Source organism: Trachypithecus francoisi, unplaced genomic scaffold (genome assembly GCF_009764315.1).
Source record: "Trachypithecus francoisi isolate TF-2019V2 unplaced genomic scaffold, Tfra_2.0 Lachesis_group18, whole genome shotgun sequence".
Lineage (NCBI taxonomy): Eukaryota > Metazoa > Chordata > Mammalia > Primates > Cercopithecidae > Trachypithecus > Trachypithecus francoisi.
In genome coordinates this window covers 24,211,736-24,238,750 of record NW_022681463.1, presented here as the reverse complement: position 1 = coordinate 24,238,750, position 27,015 = coordinate 24,211,736, and the positions used below count along the sequence as shown (strand labels likewise).

At 37.6% G+C, this 27,015-nt stretch overlaps 1 long non-coding RNA gene across 1 annotated transcript in view; it reads right to left on the bottom strand.

Moving 5' to 3' along the window:
* LOC117063389 overlaps nt 1–24,093 on the bottom strand; it is an 86,223-nt gene extending 62,130 nt beyond the window's left edge. Inside the window, exons 1-2 of the long non-coding RNA XR_004428897.1 lie at nt 24,025–24,093; nt 5,073–5,140 (exon numbers count right to left, since the gene is read on the bottom strand). This is a non-coding gene — a long non-coding RNA (uncharacterized LOC117063389). The remainder of the gene's footprint in view (nt 1–5,072; nt 5,141–24,024) is intronic.
* Between the last annotated feature and the right edge of the window lie 2,922 nt (nt 24,094–27,015).

Below are 27,015 nucleotides of genomic sequence, written 5' to 3'. Positions count from 1 at the left end.
AACTCAAATATCACTTCCACTTGGATGGTTTCCTCAATTCCCTTGGACAGAGCTTGCTGTTCCTTTTCTATACTCATAGCATGTATTATCTCTATTATTTAATTCGTCACCTTATACTGAAGTTTTAAATCCACCTTTTTATACTCTTAGATTGTAACATTTTGTTTCTATTCCCAAGTCTTAGCATATGACTGGCAAAAAGCTAAATATTTAATAATAGATGTGTGGAAATAAAGAAATAAGAAAGAGAAGGATGGAGTAAGGGAGGGAGAAAGGAAAGAAGGGAGGCTGGTTGTATTGCCAACCTCCATCAAAATGGAATAAAAGTGAACCCATTATCTTCACCCACACCTGAAATTCCCTGGAGTTCTCTTTCTCTAGGTTTATATGTTTTTTGTTTGTTTTTTGTTTTTCAGTGCTTTCACTGTCTCCCACTTTAAAACCATAGTCCTATCTGACTTTCTTGCTCAATCCCTTAAAAGGCAATCCATTAGAATGCCATCTTATCTCTCTTTTTTTGAGATAGAGTCTACTCTGTTACCCAGGCTGGAGTACAATAGCGCAATCTCAGCTCACTGCAACCTCCACTTCCCAGGTTCAAACAATTCTCCTGCTTCAGCCTCCTGAGTAGTTGGGATTGCAGGCATGCACCACTACACCTGGCTAATTTTTCTATTTTTAGTAGACAAGAGATTTTGCCGTGTTGGCCAGGCTAGTCTTGAACTTCTGACTTCAAGTGACCCTCCTCCCTAGGCCTCCTAAAGTACTAGTATTACAGGCATGAGCCACTGCACCCGGTCAACCATTTTATCTTTCTTCATGGAATATCTTCATCAGTCCACCTCTTATTCCTTTTTTACTAATAGTTTAGAACTTGTGCCTAAAGCATTTTTAAAACCTTCCTTACTGCTTTCTCATGTCCAGTCTCTCCCTACTAAAATTTAGTTTTCCCAGAGAAAAACTAATTATGTCATTTTCTTGCTAGAATACCTTTAAGAGTTCCCTGTTGCCTGACACTCAGTGTGCTCCAAAGTGTGGTCCCAGCCAGCCTTTTCAGAATTCTCTCACTCAATCCCTTCTCCTTTGGCCAATGAAGTAGGCACATTTCTCTTACTCCACCACACTTTTGATATCTTCCTCTACACCATACCTTTGCTCTTGGTCACTCTCTTCTCCAATGCCCTTCCTTTTTTCTTTTTAGCTCATATAAATCTTTTAATTAACAGTGTTTTATTTATCTAAGACCTCAGACCAATGATTTCCAGCCCATGGAGTACTAGAGATCATTTTAATGCTAAAAAAATTAAATGTTGAAGATTTCCAGGTCTGTCATGAACTGAAGGGTCTGAGATTTTAACTACTTGCAAACTAATGTTAGCCTGTTACTGTTTCATGAATGCTGGCAGAAGCAGGAGACTCCTAAAGACAAAGGACTTTGGCATAACGAAATAAGCAGCAAGCACATCAGGATACTGAGGCTCATAGCCCTTGCACCCAGTACTAGCAGAGCAATCTTATGGGCCCAGATAGGTCTTTCACATCCACTGAGTTTGCTCACAGATGAGAAACCCAGGGCCTAGGGCTCAGCATTATTATTTTTTTCTAAATTTGAATATTAATTGATACATTATATTTGAGACATTTACGTGGTTTGTGTGACATTTTCTTACATGATAGAATATGTAATGGACAAGTCATGGTATTTGAAGTATCCATCACCTCAAGTATTTATTCCTATATGTTGGGAACAATTCAAGTCATCTCTTCTAGCTACTTTCAAATATAAAATACATTGTTGTTAATGGAATCAACCATATCTTTTTTTTTTTTCTCTTTGATTCTATATCTTTTTTTTCCTTTTGTTTGTTTGTTCTGTCACCCAGGCTTGAGCACAGTGGCGCGATCTCGGCTCACTGCAACCTCCGCCTCCCAGGTTCAAGCCATTCTCCTGCCTCAGCCTCCCGAGTAGATGGGATTACAGGCGTGCACCACCACACCTGGCTAATTTTTGTATTTTTGGTAGAGATGGGGTTTGACCATGTTGGCCAGGATTGTCTCAAACTCCTGACTTCATGATTCACCCACCTCAGCCTCCTAAAGTGCTGGGATTACAGGCATGAGCCACTGTGCCCAGCCGATTCTATATCTTTGCTACTATGTACAGTGCTGCAACAAACATGAGAGTGTAGATATTTCTTTGATATGCTGATTTATTTTCCTTTGGATAAAGACCCAGTGGTGGGATTGCTGGATCATATGGCACAACATTTCAGCATTATTTTTTAATATTTTTTATTTTTTTGAGAAAGCCTTGTTCTGTTGCCCAGGCTGGAGTACAGTGGCATGATCATGGCTTACTACAGCCTCAATCTCTCAGGCTCAAGCAATCCTCCCACCTTAGCCTCCTAAGTAGCTGGGAGTATGTGCAGGCCACCATGCCTGGCTAATTTGTGCATGTTTCTTGTAGAGATGGAGTTTTACCATGTTGCCCAGGCTAGTTCCGAACTTCTGGGCTCAAGTGATTTGTCCACTTTGGCCTCCCAAAGTCCTGGGATTACAAACCTAAGCCACTGTACCTAGCCTCCAGCATTATTTTTGAGCAAGCAGCAAATATTGTAGCAAATAATAGTCAGTCCTTTTCTCTCCAAGTAGCATGCATTTATAGGGAAGTCAGACTATGATCCCTTTATCTACTAGTTGCCTGAATTACTAGCTACAGAAATGGGTTCACCAGTAGTGGGATACGCCTTGCAGTGTGTGGAGACATTCAGGGCTCATGCTTAAAAATATTAAGAGTTTTCCACTCTTAACAATATTGAGTGGCAAACATCATGACAAACAAGTATACATTCATACACTTGTATTCTATTAGTCATAGAAGTATCTACATGCCTTTTTGAAAAGTAATTATATAGGTAATTTGTGAAGCCTCAGTCAGTCTACAGAAAGTGCAACTCTCATTTCTGTCATCCTTAGGGGTCTGTAATATACACAGGTTGGAAACCACTACTTTTCATTACAAAGCTCTTTGAGGTCTCAGACTGCATTTTGATGTCTTTTTATTTCCCATGACCTAGCGTAGGGTTAGGTTTATTCTAACCATTTAACAGATACTCGTTAAAAAAAAAAAAAAAAAAAAAGAAGGTAAATAGAATTTGCCAATAAATTCGAGTTGAAAACTATGGAGAGGCTAGGCGCGGTGGCTCAAGCCTGTAATCCTGGCACTTTGGGAGGCCGAGACGGGCGGATCACGAGATCGGGAGATCGAGACCATCCTGGCTAACATGGTGAAACCCCGTCTCCACTAAAAAATACAAAAAACTAGCCGGGCGCGGTGGCGGGCGCCTGTAGTCCCAGCTACTCAGGAGGCTGAGGCAGAAGAATGGCATAAACCCGGGAGGCGGAGCTTGCAGTGAGCTGAGATCTGGCCACTGCACTCCAGCCTGGGCGACAGAGCGAGACTCCGTCTCAAAAAAAAAAAAAAAAAAAAAAAGAAAACTATGGAGATACATTTCATAGAGAGTATCAGTGAAGGCAGCTGACTTAGAAAACAACAGGAGACAAAGAGTAACTGTACATCAAACCCAGGATGTGGGGAAGCAGGTTTCCGCATGAGTTTGATTCCATTTCTCTTTGGTGTGTTGTAGAATTCTGTTAAAGTTCTGAGCAGTAACAATTCAATAGCCAAAAAGAGATGCTTCTGGCAGGTAATGATATAGTAAAGTCACCATGACAGAGTTCAAACAGTAGCAGAATATTGATCAGGAGACAGAGATTCCAGTTTGAGTTCTTCCCCTAACAAGTTGTATGATATTTGACGTATATCTCCTGTCTTCATCTGCAGTGGACAGGGACAAGGCTGAATTCTGCAGGGGATGTTGTTGGGGTCTCATCATGGTAGACAGTAAACAATGGCCACACTTTTTTTTTTTTTTTAAGTTCTTCCCATCAACAGAATTTCTCCATTCCTGGGGCACTGAATTGGCCCCGTGACTTCCTTTGACCAACAGAATGTGGCAGAAGTAACCTTGTGCACGCCCCAAGCCTGGACCTCAAGAAGCCTTGCAGCTTGTACTCTTGCACTGAGAACCCTCCCACCACACAAGCAAGCTTGAGCTACCTTTATGAATCAGGAGTCAGCAAACTTTTTCTGTAAAGAGTCAGATGGTAAATATATTAGCTTTGGTGTCTGTACAGTCTCAGCCTAACTCTTTCATTTTACTGATAAAGCAGATACAGGCAAGATATAAATGAATGTACTCCAATAAAGCTTTATCTACAAAAACAAGCTGGATTTGGCCCATGGGTCACAGTTTCAGATCCCTATGATAGAAGATAAGAAACTATGCGAAGAGAGCCCCAGCCATGCCCACTGCCCCAGCCATCCCAGCTAAGGCCCCAGACGTGGGGGCAAGCCCAGCTTAGATCAGCTGAAACCTCCTGAGACCTGCAGCGTGGTCCAGCTGCCCTATCACATGAACAACCTGAAGACATCTGAAATGAACTCAGCCACTGCAGTTTTAAGCTTCTAGGTGGTTTGCTGCACTGCCAAAGTTCAACCATACACACATTCCAATCTTCTTTTCCAGTCTAAATTACCTGTTCTCCAGCGGCTGTAAGGTTACTGAGGGCCCAGAGCTGCTCCTACTTCAGAGAACTGCCTTGCGTTACAGATTATACTCTGCCCCCAAGGCAATCCATGAAAAATGGCCGACAAGGAGGTACAACAGGTCAAACCCCTACTGTAAAGTGGGTGCAATTCAGGAGTTGTGGCCTCTCTCTGGGAAGCTGGAGTGAGTTTTGGAGATTTCCTCTGAAATCGTGCTTTGTTCGGGAGCTTCTTCCCTGTCCTGCCTTGCTTCCCTCTCTTCCCTTCTCCTGCATGTACTCTTCCAATAGACCATTTGCACAAAAATCACCATGCCAAGTTCTGCTTTTAGGAAACGTAAGATAGCTCCTAAAATTTCTTTGGTATCCATCATAATTATAATCAGGCCATAACTTGGGATAAAAGACTGAGATGCAAATGTGAAGGGCAACATAATAAACCAAAAAGATGAAATGAAACCCACCTTAAGACATGGCAAGAAGAAGAGCATGATCTTCTATGCCTCAAATGCCTTGTCTGCACCTAGAAATGCTAGTAGGGGAAGGAAAATTGAAAGTAGAATTTCTTGGAATAAAATTAAAATCCTGGTAATCTGTCTTCACTTAATATCATTTCCTTAAAATTACCAAAATCTATCAAATATTTGAAATATATGTTTATTATATTGTCCCAAAAAAGTCCCTGTTATAGTTGGTGCATTTCTCCCCTCCAAATCTCAAGTTGAAATTTGATGCACGGTGTTGAAGGTGAGACCTAGCTGGAGGTGTGTGGATGGATCCCTCATGAATGACTTGGTGCCATTCTTAAAGGATTAAGTGAGTTCTCACTCAAAGTGCCAACAAGAGCTGACTCTTAAAACGAGTCTAACACCATTCTCTCCTTTCTCTTGCTTCTGTCTCACCACGTAATGCCTACTTCCACTCCCCCATGAATGGAAGCTTCCTAAGGCCCTCCCCCAAAGCAGATGTGGGTGCCATGCTTCTTGTACAGCCTGCAGAACCATGAGCCAAGTAAATCTCTTCTCTTTATTAATTACGCAGCCTCAGGTATTCCTTTACAGCAACACAAAATGGACTAAGGCAAACCTTATTCTATTGGACACTGTGCCCACATCATGCTAATAGATAATGCTAGTCCCTAATCTTGTCTCCCTTTTGTCCTTTGTTTCCTCACTGAGAAAAAACAACACAAGTTGTTCCAACACATCGTGTGAAAATTGAGACTACTAATGAATTCATGTACATAAATTACATTGAAATCACCAGATGGCCGGGCGCGGTGGCTCAAGCCTGTAATCCCAGCACTTTGGGAGGCCGAGACGGGCGGATCACGAGGTCAGGAGATCAAGACCATCCTGGCTAACACGGTGAAACCCCGTCTCTACTAAAAATACCAAAAAAAAAAAAAAAAAACTAGCCGGGCGAGGTGGCGGGCGCCTGTAGTCCCAGCTACTCGGGAGGCTGAGGCAGGAGAATGGCGTAAACCCGGGAGGCGGAGCTTGCAGTGAGCTGAGATCCGGCCACTGCACTCCAGCCCGGGCGACAGAGCGAGACTCCATCTCAAAAAAAAAAAAAAAAAAAGAAATCACCAGATGGACAGTAATTTGTAAATACAATATACCTATCATCATTATTCTTCAAACAGCATTCTGAGTATTCTGAATGAAAAAAAAAAGGAAAGAAATATTGCCATCAGTGGGTTCCCTGTAAACTGGGAATTGGGTAGCTGGCAAAAGGAGAGATCTGAAGGAAATCTGAAGAAAAAGTAATGACAGCAGCAGGGTTCCCTTTCAAAGGAAGAGAAATAAAGAATTGTCAGAGAGGAAATACTAATAACTAGCACAGTGAAGTATGTGAAAAGAATCTCTAAAAGATGTGAGATAGAAACAGAAAGACAGCCTATATCTAGAGGCTAGAAAGGGCAAATTTAAGAAAAAGGAAATGCATTTGTTGGAATAACATGAAGATGCTTCCTCCATGTGGGTATGTCTTCTAGGGATGAAAACACTCAGGAAAAGAGTGCAGTGAAAAATAAAATCAGGAATACCTTGGTAGATACATACCAGAATTTACACATTCTTAAATATGTGTTAGTTTTAAAAAATAAAGATTTAAACAAATGTTTTCTGTTTTGATGTTCATCATTTCAATTAGTTTATATTTTTTTCTAAGTGAGAATTATTATCCAAACTAAGATGGTTCTGTCATACTTGCTTTCTTAGAAAATAAAAGAAAAACGGCCGGGCGCGGTGGCTCAAGCCTGTAATCCCAGCACTTTGGGAGGCCGAGACGGGCGGATCACGAGGTCAGGAGATCGAGACCATCCTGGCTAATACGGCGAAACCCCGTCTCTACTAAAAAATACAAAAAACTAGCCGGGCGACGAGGCGGGCGCCTGTAGTCCCAGCTACTCGGGAGGCTGAGACAGGAGAATGGCGTGAACCCGGGAGGCGGAGCTTGCAGTGAGCTGAGAGCCGGCCACTGCACTCCAGCCTGGGCGGCAGAGCAAGACTCCGTCTCAAAAAAAAAAAAAAAAAAAAAAAAAGAAAATAAAAGAAAAACAAAGAAAGGAGGGAAAGAACAGTTTAATATACAGACTTCTTTTGAAATGCTGAGCACTTCACCCAAACTTTCTATATCTTAGTTTCCTCACTTGTATGTAAATGAAAAGATCAGGATATGTTTTAAAATTCAATAATTCTTAGGGAAATACATGAGGTTTTACTGCATGAATACTAACTGGAGGAAACATTCTAAATGGCATTTTTAAGTCAAATTGCTGTTTGTAACCTTAGAATACAACTTAGAAGAGCGATACTTTCTGCATTGCTTCAAATCTAAAAGTATCCAAAAAAAAAAAAAGCTAATTTGGTACAGCTGGGAAGAGCTCTAAGGATGTATGTTAATCTAATGACTGTTTAGTATAGGAAATTATAGCTTAAATAATTTATATGAATTTGGATATTCATTAAGGTTTAACAGCATTTGAGAAAGACTAATTTTAAGACCAGGAACTAAAAATAGTGGCATTTGCTTTCACAGAAACCATAAGTAAATGGCAAAGCATATAATTAACGTACACATTACTTCATTTTAGGGTTTATACAAACCAAGAGTTACACAAACTATAAGACATTTTGAGTTCAATGCATGTGGTTATTTTCAGGGAATTAAAAAATCTGTAAGATTGAAAAAGGAATCAACTAGATAACTTTAAAATAAAAATTAGCAGGAAGGCTTAGGGAAGCATTTTTATGGATAAATTTGACTTCATCATAATCAAGAGAAGGGTGTAAAGACAGACTAGGGAGAAAGATGGCAAAGGATAATTAGGAAGCAACATCCCAAAGCAGGTGAAAGCCATGAGAATTCCTCTCTCACATGGAAGGGGATTCCCTGAAAATGCACAGAAGTAATTGTCCCTCAGGAGGGGAAGAGGCAAAAGCAAAGGTAATTAACTACTAGTTGCCAAGACATTTGCTTTTTCATGGACTTCAATTCTGCTCTTCTTGTCTCCTTCTAAACCACTCCTTCTTGGCCACTGGTATGAGGAAGTGCTTCCTGAACTCATGTGGTTCAAATCTCTCTCCCTGTGCCCCAAGTCTCATTTCAATTTTGATGATTGCCCTCTGGGTACTGGTACTCCATGGATCTGATTGGGTTCCATAATTGACTTCTGATTTGAATTCTCTAAATTACCATGAATATTACCATCTGAAATGTTCCCTATTTTTTACTCTTCTGACAAAATCCACCCCTACTTCCATGGCTGTAACTATTTAGTCATTACAAAATATGTGAATTGGCTAATCAAGATATTTGATATATGCCACAATCCAGACTGTTGTCATATAAAACACAGGTTTCATACCTTTGGTCTTCAATGCGAAGAATTTCACATTGCTTATTATTTAGGCACCAATACATTATAGAATATATAATTTTAAAAATTATGTGTAATTCTATATTATTAAAATATACAAATATAATTTATGTATATTAATAACAGTGTTACAGACTTTCAATAAATCAGCATGTTAATCTCACAACTAAGATTTTGTTAATAACTGAAAAGTATTTTATTCTGGTAAAGTATACATAATACAAAATACCATCTGAACTATTTGAAAGTGTAGAGTTTTGTGGCATTAGCATATTCACATTGTTCAGCAACATCGCAACCATTCATCTCCAGAAGGTTTTCATCTTCCCAAACTGAAACTCTGTAACCACTAAACACTAACTTTTCATTCTCCCTCCTCCCAACTACTGACAACTACCATTCTCTTTTCTATCTCTATGAATTTGACTACTTTAGTTACCTCATATTAGTTGGCTCATATAATATCTGTCCATGTATGACTCATTTATGGCAGCTAGCATAATGTCTTCAAAGTTCATTCACGTTTTAGTACGTGTCAGAATTCCTCTTCCTTTTTTGGAGGGGGGGTGGGGGGACGGAGTCTCCCTCTGTCTCCCAGGCTGGAGTGCAGTGGGGCGATCTCGGCTCACTGCAAGCTCCGCCTCCCGGGTTCACGCCATTCTCCTGCCTCAGCCTCCCGAGTAGCTGGGACTACAGGCGCCCGCCACGTCACCCGGCTAGTTTTTTATATTTTTTAGTAGAGACGGGGTTTCACCGTGTTAGCCAGGATGGTGTCGATCTCCTGACCTCGTGATCCGCCCATCTGGGCGGCTCCCAAAGTGCTGGGATTACAGGCTTGAGCCACCGCGCCGGCCGAATTCCCTTCCTTTTTAAGGCTGAATAGCATTCCATTGTGTGTGTGTGTGTGTATGTATATGTAATTTTTATACACACACACCCACCACATTTTGTTTATCCTTTTAAACATTGTTAAACACATGAGTTCTTTCTTGGCTATTATTAAGAATGCTGCTATGAATGTGGATGTACAAATATTTGTTAAAGTTTCTGCTTTCAATTCGGAATGGTCATAGTTTTTGTTTCATTGTTTATATTTAAAGTCTACAACATTATGTTACGGGATACAGAGATACTGAAAAGGTTACTATAGTGAAACAAAGTAACATATCTACAACCTCACACAGTTACATATTGTGTGTATGTGTGTGTTGGTAGCAATAGCAGCTATAATCTACTAATTTAGCATGAATCTCACATACAGTACAAATTTACTGCCCATGGTCTTTGTGTTACAACATTGGATCTCTAGACTACAGAGAACTCAATCGTGAAAAAACAAATAACCCAGTTAAAAAATGGGGAAAAGACCTGACTAGATATTTCTACAAAGAATACATAAAAATGGCCAACAGGTATGAGAAAATGTGCTTCACATTAATAAAAGGGAAACACAAATCAAAACCACTATGAGATACCATCTCACCTCCCATTAGGATGGCTGATAACAAAAAGACAAAAGACATCAAATGTCAGCAAGGATGTGAAGAAAAGGGAACTCCTCTCTACCGTTGATGAGAATTTAGGTTGCTACAGCCATTAAGGAAAACAGTATGGAGATTTCTAAAGAAATTAGAAATAGAACTACCATATGACCCAGCAATCCATCTTCTGGGTATATACCCAAAGGCAATAAAGTCACTAGCACATAAACATATCTGCATACTCATGGTCATTGCAGCATTAGCTACAACAGCCAAGATATGTAAATGACCTCTGTATCTGTCAACAAATGAATGGATAAAGAAATTGTGGTACAGACATAAAATGGAATATTATTCAGCCCTAAAAAAGAACAAGCAAGATCTTGCCATTTGCCACATGTATGAGGCTGAAGGATATTATGCAGACAGATGACAAATATTTCATGATCTCACTTATATGTAGACTCTAAAACAAAAATTCAAACATAAGAGAAAGAACAAAACAGGGATGGGAGGGAGAGGGGGAAGAAATAAGGAGACGTACGTTAGAGGATACAAAACTAAGTATTTCAAAAATTACTTTAGTGCCTGGTTAAGTATCCTGCTCCTAGCTACTCAATACATTTCTACTAAATGCAAAATAGCATTCCCAATTTCCCATGATTATTTTGTTGTCAAATATTAACATGTGTCATTTTAGTAAAATGATAGGAATTACTTTTCTAATTAATAAAATGAATCCCTATTTTCCTTTAGGAGTCTTCATAGAAATTGTTACAAAATAGTTGGAAGGAAATGTACAATTAAAGGTTATTTTAAGAAAGGTTATATGAAGAATTGCTTCTTAATTAACAATCCTCTTTACCAATTTAGTTGTAATTTATGTCCTTATAAAAGTGAAGTTTCTGTAGCATTAAGATTCTTCCTTAAGGCATGTAGTAATCATTTAAAGGTGGACTAACATACAATGAAGGTTAACCAGTAAGTCAGGTTGCGCTATTGGTAAGTTTGTGCTGTTAGCGTACACTTTCAAATAAAATGAATTTCGTTGAATCAGATGCTGTTACCTTTCTAATTTTACCGGCAATTTTAAAAAGAAAATGAAATCCTTCACCTGAAAAAGTAAAGGTCACTTAACTTCCTTTGCATTGTTTGTAATCTTTTAAAAATATTCTAGGCCGGGCGCGGTGGCTCAAGCCTGTAATCCCAGCACTTTGGGAGGCTGAGACGGGCGGATCACGAGGTCAGGAGATCCAGACCATCCTGACTAACACGGTGAAACCCCGTCTCTACTAAAAAATACAAAAAACTAGCCGGGCGAGGTGGCGGGCGCCTGTAGTCCCAGCTACTCAGGAGGCTGAGGCAGGAGAATGGCGTGAACCCGGGAGGCGGAGCTTGCAGTGAGCTGAGATCTGGCCACTGCACTCCAGCCTGGGCGACAGAGGGAGACTCCGTCCCAAAAAAAAAAAAAAAGAAAAGAAAAAAAAAAGAAAAAAAATATTCTAACAAAAAATAACATTAATATCTAAATTCATAAAGATTCCCTCCACTTTAGTCTCTTTACCTTATTAAATATACTCTCATTACTGATGCTAATTGTGAAAATAAACCACACATGACCTCCAAATCACATTTTTTCTTTTTTCTTCTTTTCTGAGACAGAGCCTCGCTCTGTCACGCAAGCTGGAGGGCATTGCTGCGATCTCAGCTCAACCTCCGCCTCCCGAGTTCAGGCATTTCTGGTACCTCAGCTGAATAGCTGGGATACAGGCGTGCACCACCACGCCTGGCCAATTTTTTTTTTTTTTTGCATTTTTAGTAGAGACAGGGTTTCACTGTGTTGGCCAAGCTGGTCTCGAACTCCTGACCTCAAGTGATCTGCCTGTCTCGGCCTCCCAAAGTGCTGTGATCACAGGCATGAGCCACCACCCCCGGTCTAAATAACTTCTTAAAAATAATATGTAATTATAACTTCAAATGTTATAGATGTAGAAGAAATCTATTAGAATCCCTGATTTTTCAGTGGCAAAAGTAACATCTCTCTGCTGTTTTTACAAAGAAAAAAAAAAAAAGCTGATACCTATACATATACAGGTATGGTATAATATAATATGTACACAGAACACAATAAACATAATAACATATACCTATATCACACATGTCTATTAAACAGCACTGATCATTCATTCTATCACCACATGTTGAATGCCTATAATATACCAGGCACTCTTCTGGAGAAAATGACATGACATCTAAGGTAACTAAAGATCTGACGTAACACAGACTATTTTACATGAACGTGATTGCTTTTAAATATCTTCTGATAAAGAAAAATAATCCTAACATTTTGTATATAAAGGGTAGTGTAGACCCACTACGGGTTTTGACTCCAGATTGACCTGGTTTCAAATAACTATTGCGTCACTTACTAGATATGTGATTTATGTAAGTTACTTAGGTGATTTATGTAAGTTACTTTAAGTTCTTTAAAAAAAGAACTTATGTATGTTCTTGCATCTATGAAATGGAGACAATAATATAGATTTTTAGGGGGTGGTTGTTGCATGATAATTATATACACACACACACATATAGCTTAACACCATACCTCACACACCCTTCGAAAGGTAGTTCTTATTGAATCTCATTGCTGTGATTCAGGAAATATGTACAATGACACTGTATTAGTTTTCTATTGCTTCACTAACAAATTACCACAAATATAACCACTTAAACAGAAGTTTATTATGATTTTATAGTTTTATAGATCATTAGTACAACACAAGTTTCATCAGGCTAAAATCAAAGGAACTGCATTTCTTTCTGCAGACTCTAGGGAGGATAAAATCCTGTTTTCTTCCCTTTTCTATCTGCTAGGGGCCACCTGCATTTCTTGGTTTGTGGCCTCTTTAATCTATTTTCAAAGCCAGCGACAATGGGTTGAGTCCTCTCATCACATCTCTCTGGCCACCAGAAAAACCAGAAAAGATTTTTTTGCTTTTAAAGATTCATATGATTGCACTGGACACACAAAGATAACTTAGGAAAATCTCCCCCATCTCAAAGTCTGCAAACAATGACATCTGCTAAGTCCCTTTTGCCCTGCATGGTAGCACATTCACAGGTTTCAAAGATTAGAGCACGCACATATTTAGACAGCACTATTCGACCTACTAACGACACCACGGGACCAACTGGAAGGGTCCTGTATTGTGGCAACAAGTGGCAGGAACTCAGATGTAACTATTGCTGCTGCTGGCATTGGACATTCCTAGAAACATGGAACTTAATGCTGAAGAAACTTTCCATTCTTCCTCTACCCACGTGAAATCGTGTTAGTGTAAATGCTATTAAGTTAGAAGCAATCACGCTCTACGACTATCTTAAGAGAGCAGTGTGAAGTCAGAATTAAAAATACGCCCATTTATGTTGAAATCCTTGGGCTCTCTGACACTACTTTCATGTCCCTAATCAATATATCCCATGGCTGCAACTACCTGGGGCTTTACTGTTTAACCATTTTACACTCTCTGTGAATGTTCTTCTCCACAATGTATGTTCTGCTCAACCGTCTTAGCAAGACAGCACGACTGGTTTGGCAGCTTCATCTCAATTAAGCAAATGAATTATTCTAAATGGATCTACCTAAGTAGTTTGATCCTGCCACCATCTCACATGTTCTGTCTAACGAACAAAGATGTAATAAACAATTTAAGTACATCATTTGGCCACTATATTTAATTCCTTTCATCTTGTAAAGAAAATAACATATTTGCCATTTTAAAAAGCAATGAAATAGAGTGGAAATTTTGTTTTACCTAGTCTTAAAATCAAGGAATTTAATGCAACTTCATTAAAGCCGATGAATATTTTTGGTATATCTACAAAGTCAGGCACCAGGGCCTCAGTAGATGGACCACATTTGTTCATCGCACTCAAAGACGCTAAACTATAATGGAGGTAAAAACCCATAGATCCTACCATCCTAACCCCTCATTTAAACAATAAGGAACTGGATTCCGAAAGGTTTAAATGCAGCTGATTCCACCTTTGATGCATAATCCACCTTCCTATCCCCCAAAGTAGAATTCATTAGAAAGATTGGGCTTCTGAGATTAGGGAGGTCAAGGCATTCAGCAGAACACTGACTCTAATTATCTTGGTAATCCAAGAGAGAAAAGTGGTGCAAAAGATATCAAGCACATTAATAATATTAGAGAAGCAATAATAGAAATAGCTAGAGCTCCCTTGTCAGACACATCAGGGCTTTCATCCCAGTCCAGTATGTTAGCTTGTGATCTTCACCAAACTGCTTGACCTTTCTAAGCCTCAGATACCTCCCTTGCAAAGCATGGAGACATCATAGCATGGAGTATAAAAATGCAGACTTCTGGCTTCAGAATCACATGAGTTTGAATGTGATTCTGCCATCTTCAAGCTGGGTGATGTTGAGTTCATTCACCTCCTTTAATATTACTCTCACTGATATTGGAATAACACCCGCCTCAAAGGTATTATTAACTCCTTGTTACAAGGAGCAAATGGGGTACAGAGAGCACTTAGGGCAGTGTCTAAGTAACAGCAAGCAGTCAGTAAATAGTAACAAGTGTCACTGCAAATAAATTTGATGATGCTTTGTGAAGATTATTAATAAATGCAAACCAATTCCCTCATACATGACAATTGCTATGGTCTGATGTTTATGTCTTCTCAAGACTCGTATGGTGAAATCCTCACTGCCAAGGTGATGGTCTTAAGAAGTGGAGCCTCTGGGAGGTGATTAAGTCATGATTTGGTTTAATGCCCTTGTTATACCAGCCTGAACGAACTATTAAAGCAATGTTGTGACTATCTACATTCTAATAGTAATTGTATATTTTTAAAGTCTCTTTAACCACAAAACCTATCCTCATGCCCCAGCAACTGAATGATTAATTTGTCCTCACTTCACAAAGTAGAAATTTGACTTTGGTAAGGTCCAACTGGTTCAGGATCAAATATTAAAGTAGGAATGAAGAAAGAATTCAAACTCAGTGACCCCTGGCTCTCTATTCACTGCTTTACCTGTTAAATTATATCACCTTGGCAGTTTAACAGTACACTGGAAACATTTTCGAGGAAGAATATTTATACACACAACTCTTGGCACCATAAATATTTGTCTGAATTTATCCTGCTCCAGGCCAATCAACACCTTATGAAACTTGTGATTTAAAAGGTTGGATTTTTATTCATGCAATGTTAATATAATGGAAAACAATTCAGTATCTCCAGTAGGAATGATTTTACAGGCATTAAGCAGGTGGCAGACTATATAAACTTTACCTTTCTTGACATTTTTAAACAACTAATATAGTTTTAAAGCATGTACATTTTTGTGTCATTTAAATAGGAAAATTATTAATGATAAACAAAGGTTGTAAGAGACATAAATTTGAGGCATTTTGTTTACACTGAGTTAAGGACATATAAACTTTGATAAATGTTAGTGGAAGTTACCAACACACATTCCTTTCATAGCAATGGAAGACTTCTTTGTATAATTCCAAATAACCCTTCTAACTTGTGAAAAATGAATAAGGAACTGGAGTATATAGAACACCAAAGTATAATAAGAGCAGAAATAAGTGAGCTTACTCCAGTTTATTTCTGAGTTAAATACTAAGCAATAATTCCAAAAAAGTACATTTCATGAGGCTTATCTTTCATGGCACTTTTCTTCTGACCTAGCCCAAAGAGAATGCCCTCATTTTTTACTCATTCCCCCATAACAATTCCCTGGCTTCCTTCCTTACCTGCTGTGCTTTTGTAATGCTGTATTGAATTAGAACTATAATTAGTCAGCATCTACTCATTTAGTCCACAAGTATGTATTTAGCACCAGGTACCATTTGTGATAATAAACAAGAGCACTCTCCCTGCTCTCCAAAAGCTTATAGTCCAGTGGGGAGAACACGAATTAAGCAGAAGTTTTCAAAACAGTGTGATAGCATCTGAGGCATGTAGTGTGGAAAGGGCTAAGGCTTAGGTAAACAGGGTGTTCTGGAAATGCATGGAGATAATGTAGCTAAATAACTTCAAGGACTCAGATGCTAGACAGAGAGCACCTGTTGAGCAAGGCACTGTGTTGGGACATTGTAAAATATAAATTCAGCCCCTGCTGCCCAGAAAATTCACTGCAATTGGGAAGATGGAGGCCAAAGCTCTCTCCCCTTTTTTCCAGAACCAAACTGCCTCCTAGACATCTTCACTTGGATGTCCCACCAGAGCTAAAACTTATTAGACTCAATGCTTATTTGTTTTCTCCTCCAATCCCCAAACCGGATCCTCACCTCCAACATTCTCTGTCTTAGCAACTGCCCCAACCCATCCAGTTACTAAATTAGAATGAGAAGGAGCATTCCGTGGGTCACTTCCTACTTCACCTCTTACTTCACAAGCATAGGACAATGTTTGGGAGGGTGAGTAGTAACAAGACGGGAATAGTTCACACAGGTTTCATGGGACAAGCTGAAAACTGTAGGCATTATCCTACAGACAATTTTGCCATTCAATCACTGCTAGCATTGCCTTGTCACATAGCTAAATGAAAGAATATATTTATAAGGCACTCTGTGAATTTTCATTAGTGATAAATAGGCTCTGATTAATTTTAATGTCTGGCTGGGAAACAGGGAGAAAATTTGTTAAATCATAAAATGCATTCTAAAGTCAAACATTAATGGGAAGGGATCATTATTTAAATTTAAAAATTCCATGTGTGCATGTGAATATATACATATAAATAGCATATTCTAAAGCCAAATATTAATGGCAATAAAACTTTTTATAAGGAGCATACCAGATAATTCATATCAAATAGTATCTCTTGAAACTAATGATCTCTGTGGACCACAGAGACACAAGTTGAACATCCCTAGTCTGAAAATCTGAAATCCAAAATGTTCCAAAATCCCAAAACTATTTTCGGTAAACACAGCATTACGAGTGGAAAATTTCATACCTGACCTCATGTGATGGGTTGCAGTCAAAATTTTGTTTCATGCACAAAATTATTGCAAATCTTGTGTAAAATTACCTTCAGGCTATGTGTATAAGATGTATATGAAAAACAAATAAATTTTGTGTTTAGACTTGGGTCCCATCACAAAGATTTCTCATTATGTATATGTGTATATTCTAAAATACCCCCAAAAAACCTGAAATCTGAAACACTTCTGGTCCCAAGCATTTGGGATAAGGGATACTCAACCTGTAAAGGCTTATAAGCAAAGTTTTTGCATTGAATAGACCTCCACTGACATCGTGCCTGTGATATTCTTCTACTATGTGACCTGGGTCAAGTCATTTAACCTCTCTGAGTCTCAATATCCTCACTTATAAAATGCATATATACCCAACCTGTCAGGTTTTTATGTGAGCATTAAATAATATAATTGAAGCATAAATATATGGTAATAATTCAACACATTATAACTACAACTAGACTCACTTCAAAGAGAAGCCAAGGAGAAAAATGGCATTTTGCTTAGGAAGAGGTCATTTTAAAGCATCAACTGGCTTTTCAAGGGAGCAGCATTTAATAGCTGTATGACATATTCTAACAACAGGGTGGAAAATGATAAACTAAAAATGATCCAGATGCAAACACTCAGAAATGCTGGATAAAATCCACCTAAATCCACAGTTGAAAGTCCAAGAACAGAAAGTACTCAGGAGTTAAAAACAAAAGACAGTTGAAAAACTAAAGTAGTATACGAATATACTGGCAGCTGTCCTTACTGTGGATGATAGATGTGGTCAGCTTCCATAAACTTACAGCCTGGGTTTAAATACCATCAGTGACAAGAAATGAGGCCTTGGGCCCAAACAGGAGGAGGAAGTTAGAACTAAAACCCCTACCGAAATCTGGAACCTCAAAATATTTCACTATTGATGACAAGTAGACTAAAGCAAAAATATACTCACATACAAAATAACAAGGAAGCTAGGTCTCTGCCATGGGCTTAGGTAGGAAAAAAAAAAAAAAAAAAAGAGAATCTCCCGTGAAAATCAAAAACAACTGACCAGCACCTAGTGTGGGTTCGGGTTCAGAATTCTTCTGCTACTTTGTCTAGGAACTCCCAAGCCAAGGTATTAGCAACAATAGCAAAATTATCCCGAGCATTGATAGCCTGTAGGGGTATCTGGTAGAAGCAAAAGCAAATCTGCATTGGAGAGTCATGAATTCCACCTAAGCTCACTACATACCTAAAAGTACCCTAAAATTGCAATACTAAAAATATGTTTAAAGTTACTTTTAAATATTCCATATGAGCAATGATTAGCAGGGACAGCCAAAAGGATTAGAATCCCACAAACTTCATATTATAAAAGACTCCGATAAACCCTTTGGAAATGAGCATGTTTAAAATTATTGAAAGAGAAATCAACTTCTAAAAAGAACAAGACATAATGGAAAAAGACTGGCTAGCTTTGAGAAAGAACAGTTCAAACTTGTAACAGTAAAAAATATAATCATAGAAATTAAATCTTAATAGGCAGATGACATAGGAGATAAAACAAAATGTAAGGCACAATTGACAAATCGAAAGATAAGGAAAATACCTAAAATGTATCAAAGAGAGATAAGGAATTACGAAAATAAAAGACAATTTAAGCATCAAAGAAAGCAAAATCAGATGTTCAAATATACAGCTCTTTGGAGTTCTGGATAGTGATAACAGAGGGAATGTAGAAATATTACTCAAAAATATAATGGCTGTGAATGTTACTAATTGTAATGTATTCAGGCTGTCATTCATGAGTCGAAAAGCAAAAGATCCTCTCAAGATTAATAGATGGGTGGGTAGATAATAAATGATAATAGATAAATAGATACATAAGTAGACAGGTAGATGATTGATTGATTGATTGATTGATAGACAAATAATATTGAAACTGTAGAGTTACAGTCATAGAGAAAGTATTTAAAGAAACCAGAAAAAAAAAAGACAGATTATTTACAAGGGATCAACAATAGACTGACAGCAAACTTCTGAACAATAAAAGACAGAAGACATTACATTTAAAAGTGAGAAGAAAGTAAACTGTTAACTTAGATTTCTCTATTTCCATAAGGTAAATAGTTCTATCTACTACTGGAAAAAGTGAACTGTATATTATATTTATTTCTTTGGAGAAACTTTCAATATGGACTATAACCTTATTTGACTACATAACATACATCCTTTTAAAAGGCAAAATAACTGAATAAAAAATACAAAACAAGATCCCTTGCAGCTCTATGATTCATCAGTTTGGGGATTTAAAATTCAATACTTCATCTTTGAAGATGCTGATTTCTAAAGTGAGTTATTCTTCCAGGTCCCATGTGCCTCAAAACAAACAAAAACTACGAACAAACAACGAATATGAAATCCCTCCTAGAGAGATTTAATTTAATTTGCACTTAAAATATTACATAAAACCAGCAGTGTACAGTAGTCATCACTAAGTTTTTTGTGGCGTAACTTTAATGGGTTCGAAAATCAAGGGCCACCAGATCTTGCTCTATGTATAACATTAAAAAGTTGGAAGTCGTGGATTTCTTACATTTGACCACCAAAAGATACGCCAGCTCTGAGTTATTAGGCTGTGCTGCCCTGTTTAAAAAACAAAAGCAGAAAAGCCAATTACAACATATTATTATTAAAGATTGTGAGATTTTGACCCTGAAAGGTATTTTTATCTTCCAGCTTGGTGAAATATTCCTAGCGGAATTCACAGGAAGTGGAGAGCCAGCTGGAAAGAAGGGAGCCTTTGAAGTGGCTGTGCCTGTGAGGGACCCTCAGTGTCAAGGGGCTGCAGAGCTCTGATATCCCATGGGTGCCTGAAAGAAGCTTTTTCCTCTGTTGATGAGTTCTCAGTCAGTTAGATATTTTCTGTCTTCACTAATAATTTTCATATTACAAATGTGATTACAGCGGTTTACATTTTTTTCCAAACCAAACAATTGGGTAAATTTCAATATAAACTCTTTCCAGTCTACGCATGTATAAGTATTTTAAACATTCTACATGCCTTTAAAAGATACTTGGACTGCCTGATAAATAAGGTTAGCAATCTTAATGACTGCAGTTGAATATGTCTCTTACAAGAATGGAGATAACATTCTTTCATATTGATTAAATCTTTAGCAATTTCGTAACCGTATTCAAAAATATATACTGTATGCCCAATAAAATCTGCAGATTAAGAAATTAAACATGTTTATATTGTGTTACCTCCTATTATTTTTCTTTATAAACTACAATGATATCTTTAATTTTATTTTTTTCAAGACATCAAAACAAGAAAGGAAAAAAACAATTTTAAAGAATGAAAATAGACCAGGCCTTCACATCCAGGTTAAACAGATATCTTTGTTCAGAACTACAAACAAATACATAAAACAGCCAAAAATCATCCTACTCACAAGCACCTTCACACTATTACAAGAATTGAAAGGTAGCCAAAGATTTGATCTCTGACAAGTACTCAAATATTCTAACACTAACATGAAAGGGTACGACAGTTACCCTCACAGGATGATGACTTTTGTTTCGTAAACCATCTTAAACACTAAATTATTAAACTGAAACTTGGTTTTTAAATGATGAAATTAAAGTCACAGGTTCATATCCCAGAAAAGGTAAGTGGGAATAAGCCTGAATTGTGCGAGATCATTGGGTATGCAGCCGTGATTTCAGGGGAAGCAGCACAGACGTTTTTCAGCTTGGGTTTAAGCTTGGAATGAATTCCATGGCCTCCTTAGGCCTGTGTTGTCTTTCTTATCACTGCCTAGTGATCTCTGCATATAAGGGACAAGGAACAATAATAATAGCTAATGCTTACTGAATAGTGAATATAAACTGGCCTTGTTTTAATCATTTTACATATACCACCTCATTTAGTCCTCATAAAAACCCTGAGGTAGGCAGTCTACCTCATGTACAGTTCCGTTCGACAGATAAGAGAAGAAAGGCAGAGCAGGGTTAATTTACTTGCCTGAAAATCACTGTTAGCAAGAGATGGGTGATTTGAATACAGGTACATTTATATATGCACACACAGAACCTGTGCGTGCACACGTGTGTGTGTGCGAGTCTGTGTGTAAACACAGTAACATAAAACTTACCGTTCTAATCATTTTCAAGTATACAATTCAGTGACATTAAGTGCATTCACAACATTGTACAACCATTACCCCTATCAATTTCCACAACTTTTTCATCATCCCAAACAGAAACTCTCTACCTTTTAAGATGAATTAATCTTTCTCCCTCCCTCAGTCCCACAGCCTGTCTTTTTAACTACTTCCTTCTTTTGAGTAAATGAAGTAAAACTGAATCTCTGTAACAAAAACTGAGAAAGAAACAAACTAAAAATCATTTTGTCATCCCAAATCCTTAATAATGGAAAGTCTGAGGATGTATTTTAGGCAGAATAAAGATAATACCAGGGAGGAGGTCTGAGTATGAGAAGGGATCATAAGCAGAGATATCGTTAAATTTTTTATTAAATCTCAACAATATTGATTGAATAAAATAATTTCTGTCTTTAAAGATCAGCAGAATTAAAATATCAGGAAACACCGCATGTAAATTAGAAAGGAAGTAAGATCAAAGTTAAAGCATTTTAAGGTTCTTGTAATTTTCAGGATGAAGGTAAATGTTTTGATACTTCTAGAAGAACAGACGTGGAACACATAGCTTCCAAACAAGTTGAGGAGAAAAAAGGAAAAGGAAAAAAAGACGGCCGGCACTGTGGCTCACACCTGTAATCCCAGAACTTTGGGAGGCCGAGACGGGTGGATCACAAGGTCAGGAGATGGAGACCATCCTGGCTAACACGGTGAAACCCCGTCTTTACTAAAAATACAAAAAACTAGCCGAGCGTGGTGGCGGGCGCCTGTAGTCCCAGCTACTTGGGAGGCTGAGGCAGAAGAATGGCGTGAACCCGGGAGGTGGAGCTTGCAGTGAGCCGAGATCACTCCACTGCACTCCAGCCTGGGCGACAGAGTGAGACTCCATCTCTAAATAAATAAATAAATAAATACACAAAAAATGAAAGAAACACACACACACATAACAAAAAATACTTGACATAGGTATATTGATGCATAGAGTATAATATATATATTGAAATACCTACCTTAGAGAAGTAGAAATGTTCAACATTAATAAGTTTAGTGTGCAACCCAGAAATTTAGGAAAAGAACAGAAAACCAAAAACAAAGAAAATAAGAGGAAAGAAATATTAAAAGTAAAATCATAACAATGAGAAGCGAAAACATACAATAGAGAGAATCAGCAATGCTAAAAATTAAGCCTTTGGACAGATTAATAATACAGAAAGACTTCTGGCTAGATCAATTGAAAGACAAATAGAAGACACAAAATAAAAAATATTTGTAATAAAAAAGAGACATTACAGTACATGCTACAGAGATTTAAAAACGGCGACAAGTTTTTAGGGGCAACAGTAATGTCAAATATCTTGAAAATGTCGTCAAAATAGATATATCCTTTAAAAATACAAATTCCAAAATTTACTCAAAGAGCAGGTAAAAGTTTAGTAGTCTTAGAGCCATTAAAGAAATCAGTCAGCAGTTAAATATCTTCTCCAAAGGAGAACACTAGGTCCAAATGGCTTTGTAGCAGATAATTCCAATCCTACACAAGTTTTCAGAGAATAGAAAAGTAATAGTCTCCTCAATACATTTCGAATGTAGTTCTCAAGCTTGAGATGGAGCGCTCAAGCTGTGATACCAAGGAAAAACAAGGAAAACAGTACTTATCAATCTTACTTATGAGCAGAAATTCAAAAATTGAGCACAGCATTGTTTAAACGTATATATATGTCAAGACCCAGCTGGAATTATTTCAGAAACATAGGATTGAATTAATAATAATAAAATATTAAAATCAGTTACTACTCTAAAAGAATAAAAAAGAAAAATTTTGTTATTACCCCAATGGATACAAAAAAAGGGGGTTGATGAAATTCAGTATCACCCATAAAAAATCCAAGCAAGGAGACAAACAAGAAAAGAGCAAGAGAGAAATTTCCTAACCTGAAAAGAACATGTATAAAAATAGCATTAAAATAAATGCCACACTTAATGGCAAAACATTGAGAATATTTACTTTAAGATAAAGCAGCTTAATGACAAAGATATTCATTATTATCACTTCCATGGCAAAAAGGTAAAACAAAATAAAATTGCATCCATACTTTGTATCATACATAGACATTAACTTTAAATGGATTCAAGACTAAAACTTAGTTGTGGAAGACAGTTTATCTTCATGATTTCAGAATTGGAAAAGATTTCCTAAGACCCTGAAAGTTCCAACTATAAAGAAAAATATTAATAAACACAACTTCATTAAAACTTCAAACTTTTGCTCATCGAAAGATACTATAAAAGCAATAAAGAGCCATATAGTAGAAAAATATTTGCTCCATGTATAACTGACCAAGAATTAGTATTCATATATATAAAGAACTTCTATACGTTAATATGAAAAAGAAAATCCACTAAAAACATGGGCAAAAGACCTCTTCTGAAGTTTCAAACACAATCATGGAAGGAACCACACTTTATTGTGTAATCATGATGTCACCTGGTCTCCTCACTACTTAAAATCTAAATAAGATTAATTCAAACACCCAAATGCATGGATTGTGGAAATTCAAAATCTTCCCTAATTATATTCAAATTCCTGGGAATGGAGAAGGTGGAGGTGTGCCTTAAATTCTCATAATCTCTTCTGATACGGTTTTCTTCCTCAGGTTGAATTTTTTACCCCTGCCCTGTGTCTCATGCCTATTTTTATATTTTCATCCTGGGGTCATCCCAAATATAGAACAAAGGTCCCTCTTCTATCCCATCTCCCAAAAGCTACAAAAATCAAGCCTATTAAGTGTAACAAAACTTCTACTGGAGATTTGGGGATCCCAAGGAGGGACAGATCTATGCCATGAAGCACTCCAGGCTTTAACCTTTCTGGCATCTCTGACACCCACCTCACTTCCAACACTACTTCTCTGGTCCTACCCTCTCTTCTCCACCTGGCTCACAGAAGCAGAACTGTTCCTTCCTTACTTTCATTCCTGCCAACACCCATTCCCTCAGGGTCTCCCTGTCCTAGTGAATGTTGCATAAACAAAACAATACCGCCGGGAAAGGAGTTCCGGAGGCAGCTGATAAGATAACATATTTTCGCCCTGCTGCATTTAAAAGAAACAGAAATATGCCAGGGTTTGTAATAAGTAATGATTGTTGTAAAGATATCTCATACACTGAGAATTTTGAGAGCACTCACATCTGTTGAAAATTGACTTGAAGCCGGGAGCGGTGTGGCTTACGCCTGTAATCCCAGCCCTTTGGGAGGCCGAGGAGGGCTGATCACGAGGGCAGGAGATGGAGACCACGGTGAAACCCCGTCTCTACTAAAACACAAAAAATTAGCCGGGCGAGGTGGCGGGCGCCTGTAGTCCCAGCTATTCGCGAGGCTGAGGCAGGAGAATGACGTAACCCGGGGGGCGGAGCTTGCAGTGAGCCGAGATGGCGCCACTGCACTCCAGCCTGGGAGACAGAATGAGACTTCGTCTCAAAAAAAAAAAAAAAGAAAATTGATTTGAAAGTTAAGTTTTATTAGATTGCACCTCTGCATGCCTCACTTTTGACTGCATTTTAACAAATTATCATTTGTCCAGACATACGTTTTTCATGTCGTGTCTAATTCTTCTATAACTTTCAACCAGTCCGCCTATCAGTATATCATATAACTAAGGTGGTTTATTTTAGATTAGAAATCTGCTTTACTTTTCGACAGTGTTTAACACTCTCTGTTTTATGCAAACTTTATCAAGAATATTTTTTCCATTAAAGAACATCTACATTTTAGGGTCAGCTGATAACTAGAATATTTTACAAGTAATTTTTAAAGTTGATTTTTTAAAATAAAACATACTCCATAGACAAATATCTTAAATCCATTTTCTACATCCCCACCCCGAGCAATTGTCATGAATATGACATCTAGCTTGGGTGCCACTAACTGTCCTTCTCCAAATAACAAACAGCTAGTTAGGATCGGAAGTGGTGACCAAAGTGGTTCCCAACTCATGACTGTGATTGACAAGTTTCCTAAACCACTTCCTCTTCAGGTTATAATGTCTCTCGGTTTTGTGACTTTTTTTTTTTATCTCACACGGCGTTGAAAATTATTCTCAAAATTAATTGACATTTCATTGATAAAAAAAGAAGAGCCAACTACCAAATTTTTAATAACAATTAAAAAGTATTAACATTATTAACACACGGAACAAAGCTTAACACACTCTTTTATTCCTTCAGTATCCCTCCTCTTCTTTGAATATTATCACTTTCTCCTCTTAGGCTTCCATATTTAAGAATTGACAGCTAGCAAAACTCACACATAAGTGTTTCTTTCCACAGTTCTCTAGGACTTCTCAAGCAGTTTTCACTTCACCATAATGACGTTTACAAATGCGACGTGGAAACTTGGTTGGCAGTTCAAAGGAAAATTGATTTTTTTACTATGAGATTTTAAAACTTCACTTTATGAGGAGATTTTAACACCATCCATGTAGAGGGAGGAAATCGCTGCAGCCTAACAAGGTCCATAACAGTTACTTCTGACAAAACAAAAACAAGAGCTCCTTGTCACCTCGTTTCACAGCTGCCAGGGTAATCATAAACCAAACTACTCGAGGTTTAGTTTGGAGGAACAAGAAGGCTAACCTAAAATAAATAATTAAAAATTAAGCCTCCAGCAATCCATTTTGAAAATTTCAAGTCTTCTAAATTCTAGTTAGGCGGGAAACATATTAAGAAGTCATGACCCTGGTAGAAATCAGGATTTCATTTCTTGACAGAAAAGTAGATGAAAATAGAAAAACTGAATCTTGAAAAAAGTAAATCTCTCTTTTTCAACTATTTTAGCTGTATTTGTCTTTTTTTCTTAGCAGGTATCTTATCTAAGAATACAGAAAAAGGAGATTTGGAAACTACATATGAATACAGTTAAGACAATAGTTTGCCTCTTTCAGGATCTGAAAATGGCCCCTGACATTGGATGCAGCGATCATGCAAAGAATACATATGTATTTTTATTTTATATGAAACACATATATATTTATATCTTATATTAAAATAACTATATTTACAATTGTTACTAATTTTTTAATCTTAAAAATAGCCATGAATTTAGAAATGAATTCTATGATTTGCAACTAAATACTTTCAGTTTTCCAAAAGTATAATTGTTCTGAAAAGGCTATCTACTGTATAATATCAGCTAGATGGCATTCTGGAAAAGGCAAAAGTATGAAGACAGTAAGATGAGCAGTAGTTGGCAGGGGCTGGGAGGAGGGAGAGGGAGAGACACATATATCCGTAGATGAAGCACAGAGAATATTTAAGGTGATACTGTATGATACTTTAATGGTTACTATATGGCGTTATGCATTTGTCAAAACCCATAGAACATACAACACCAAGGATGAACCCTAATGGAGATTATAGACTTTGGGTGATAAAGAAATATAAATATATGTTCATCAATTGTGACAAATGTACCATCTGGTGAGGGTCCTTGACGATGGGGAAGGCTGTGCATTTGCAGGGACAGGGAGTTAAATATGAACTCTGTAGTTTCTGCTCAATTTTGCTGGGAATATAAAAGTGCTCTAAAAACTAGAAAAGTATAGTTGGCAACTAAGAAAACAACATGGTAAGAGATGGCAGTTACTGCTCTACCAAACCTCACATTAAGGAATCAAGAGTAATAGCAATAAATATTTTAAGAGGAACTATATATGACACTTCAGGAATAAAGGTTAGCCTCAAACGGAAATTCTTGTACAAAAACTTCATAACCATTTGATTGCATGCAAAACAAGAGCACTATAAAGGGGTACACATCTACACATATTCTGTTGTAAGAATAGAGGTTGCAAAAGAAGTGGGGCTTGTTCAGTGTGTTCAAG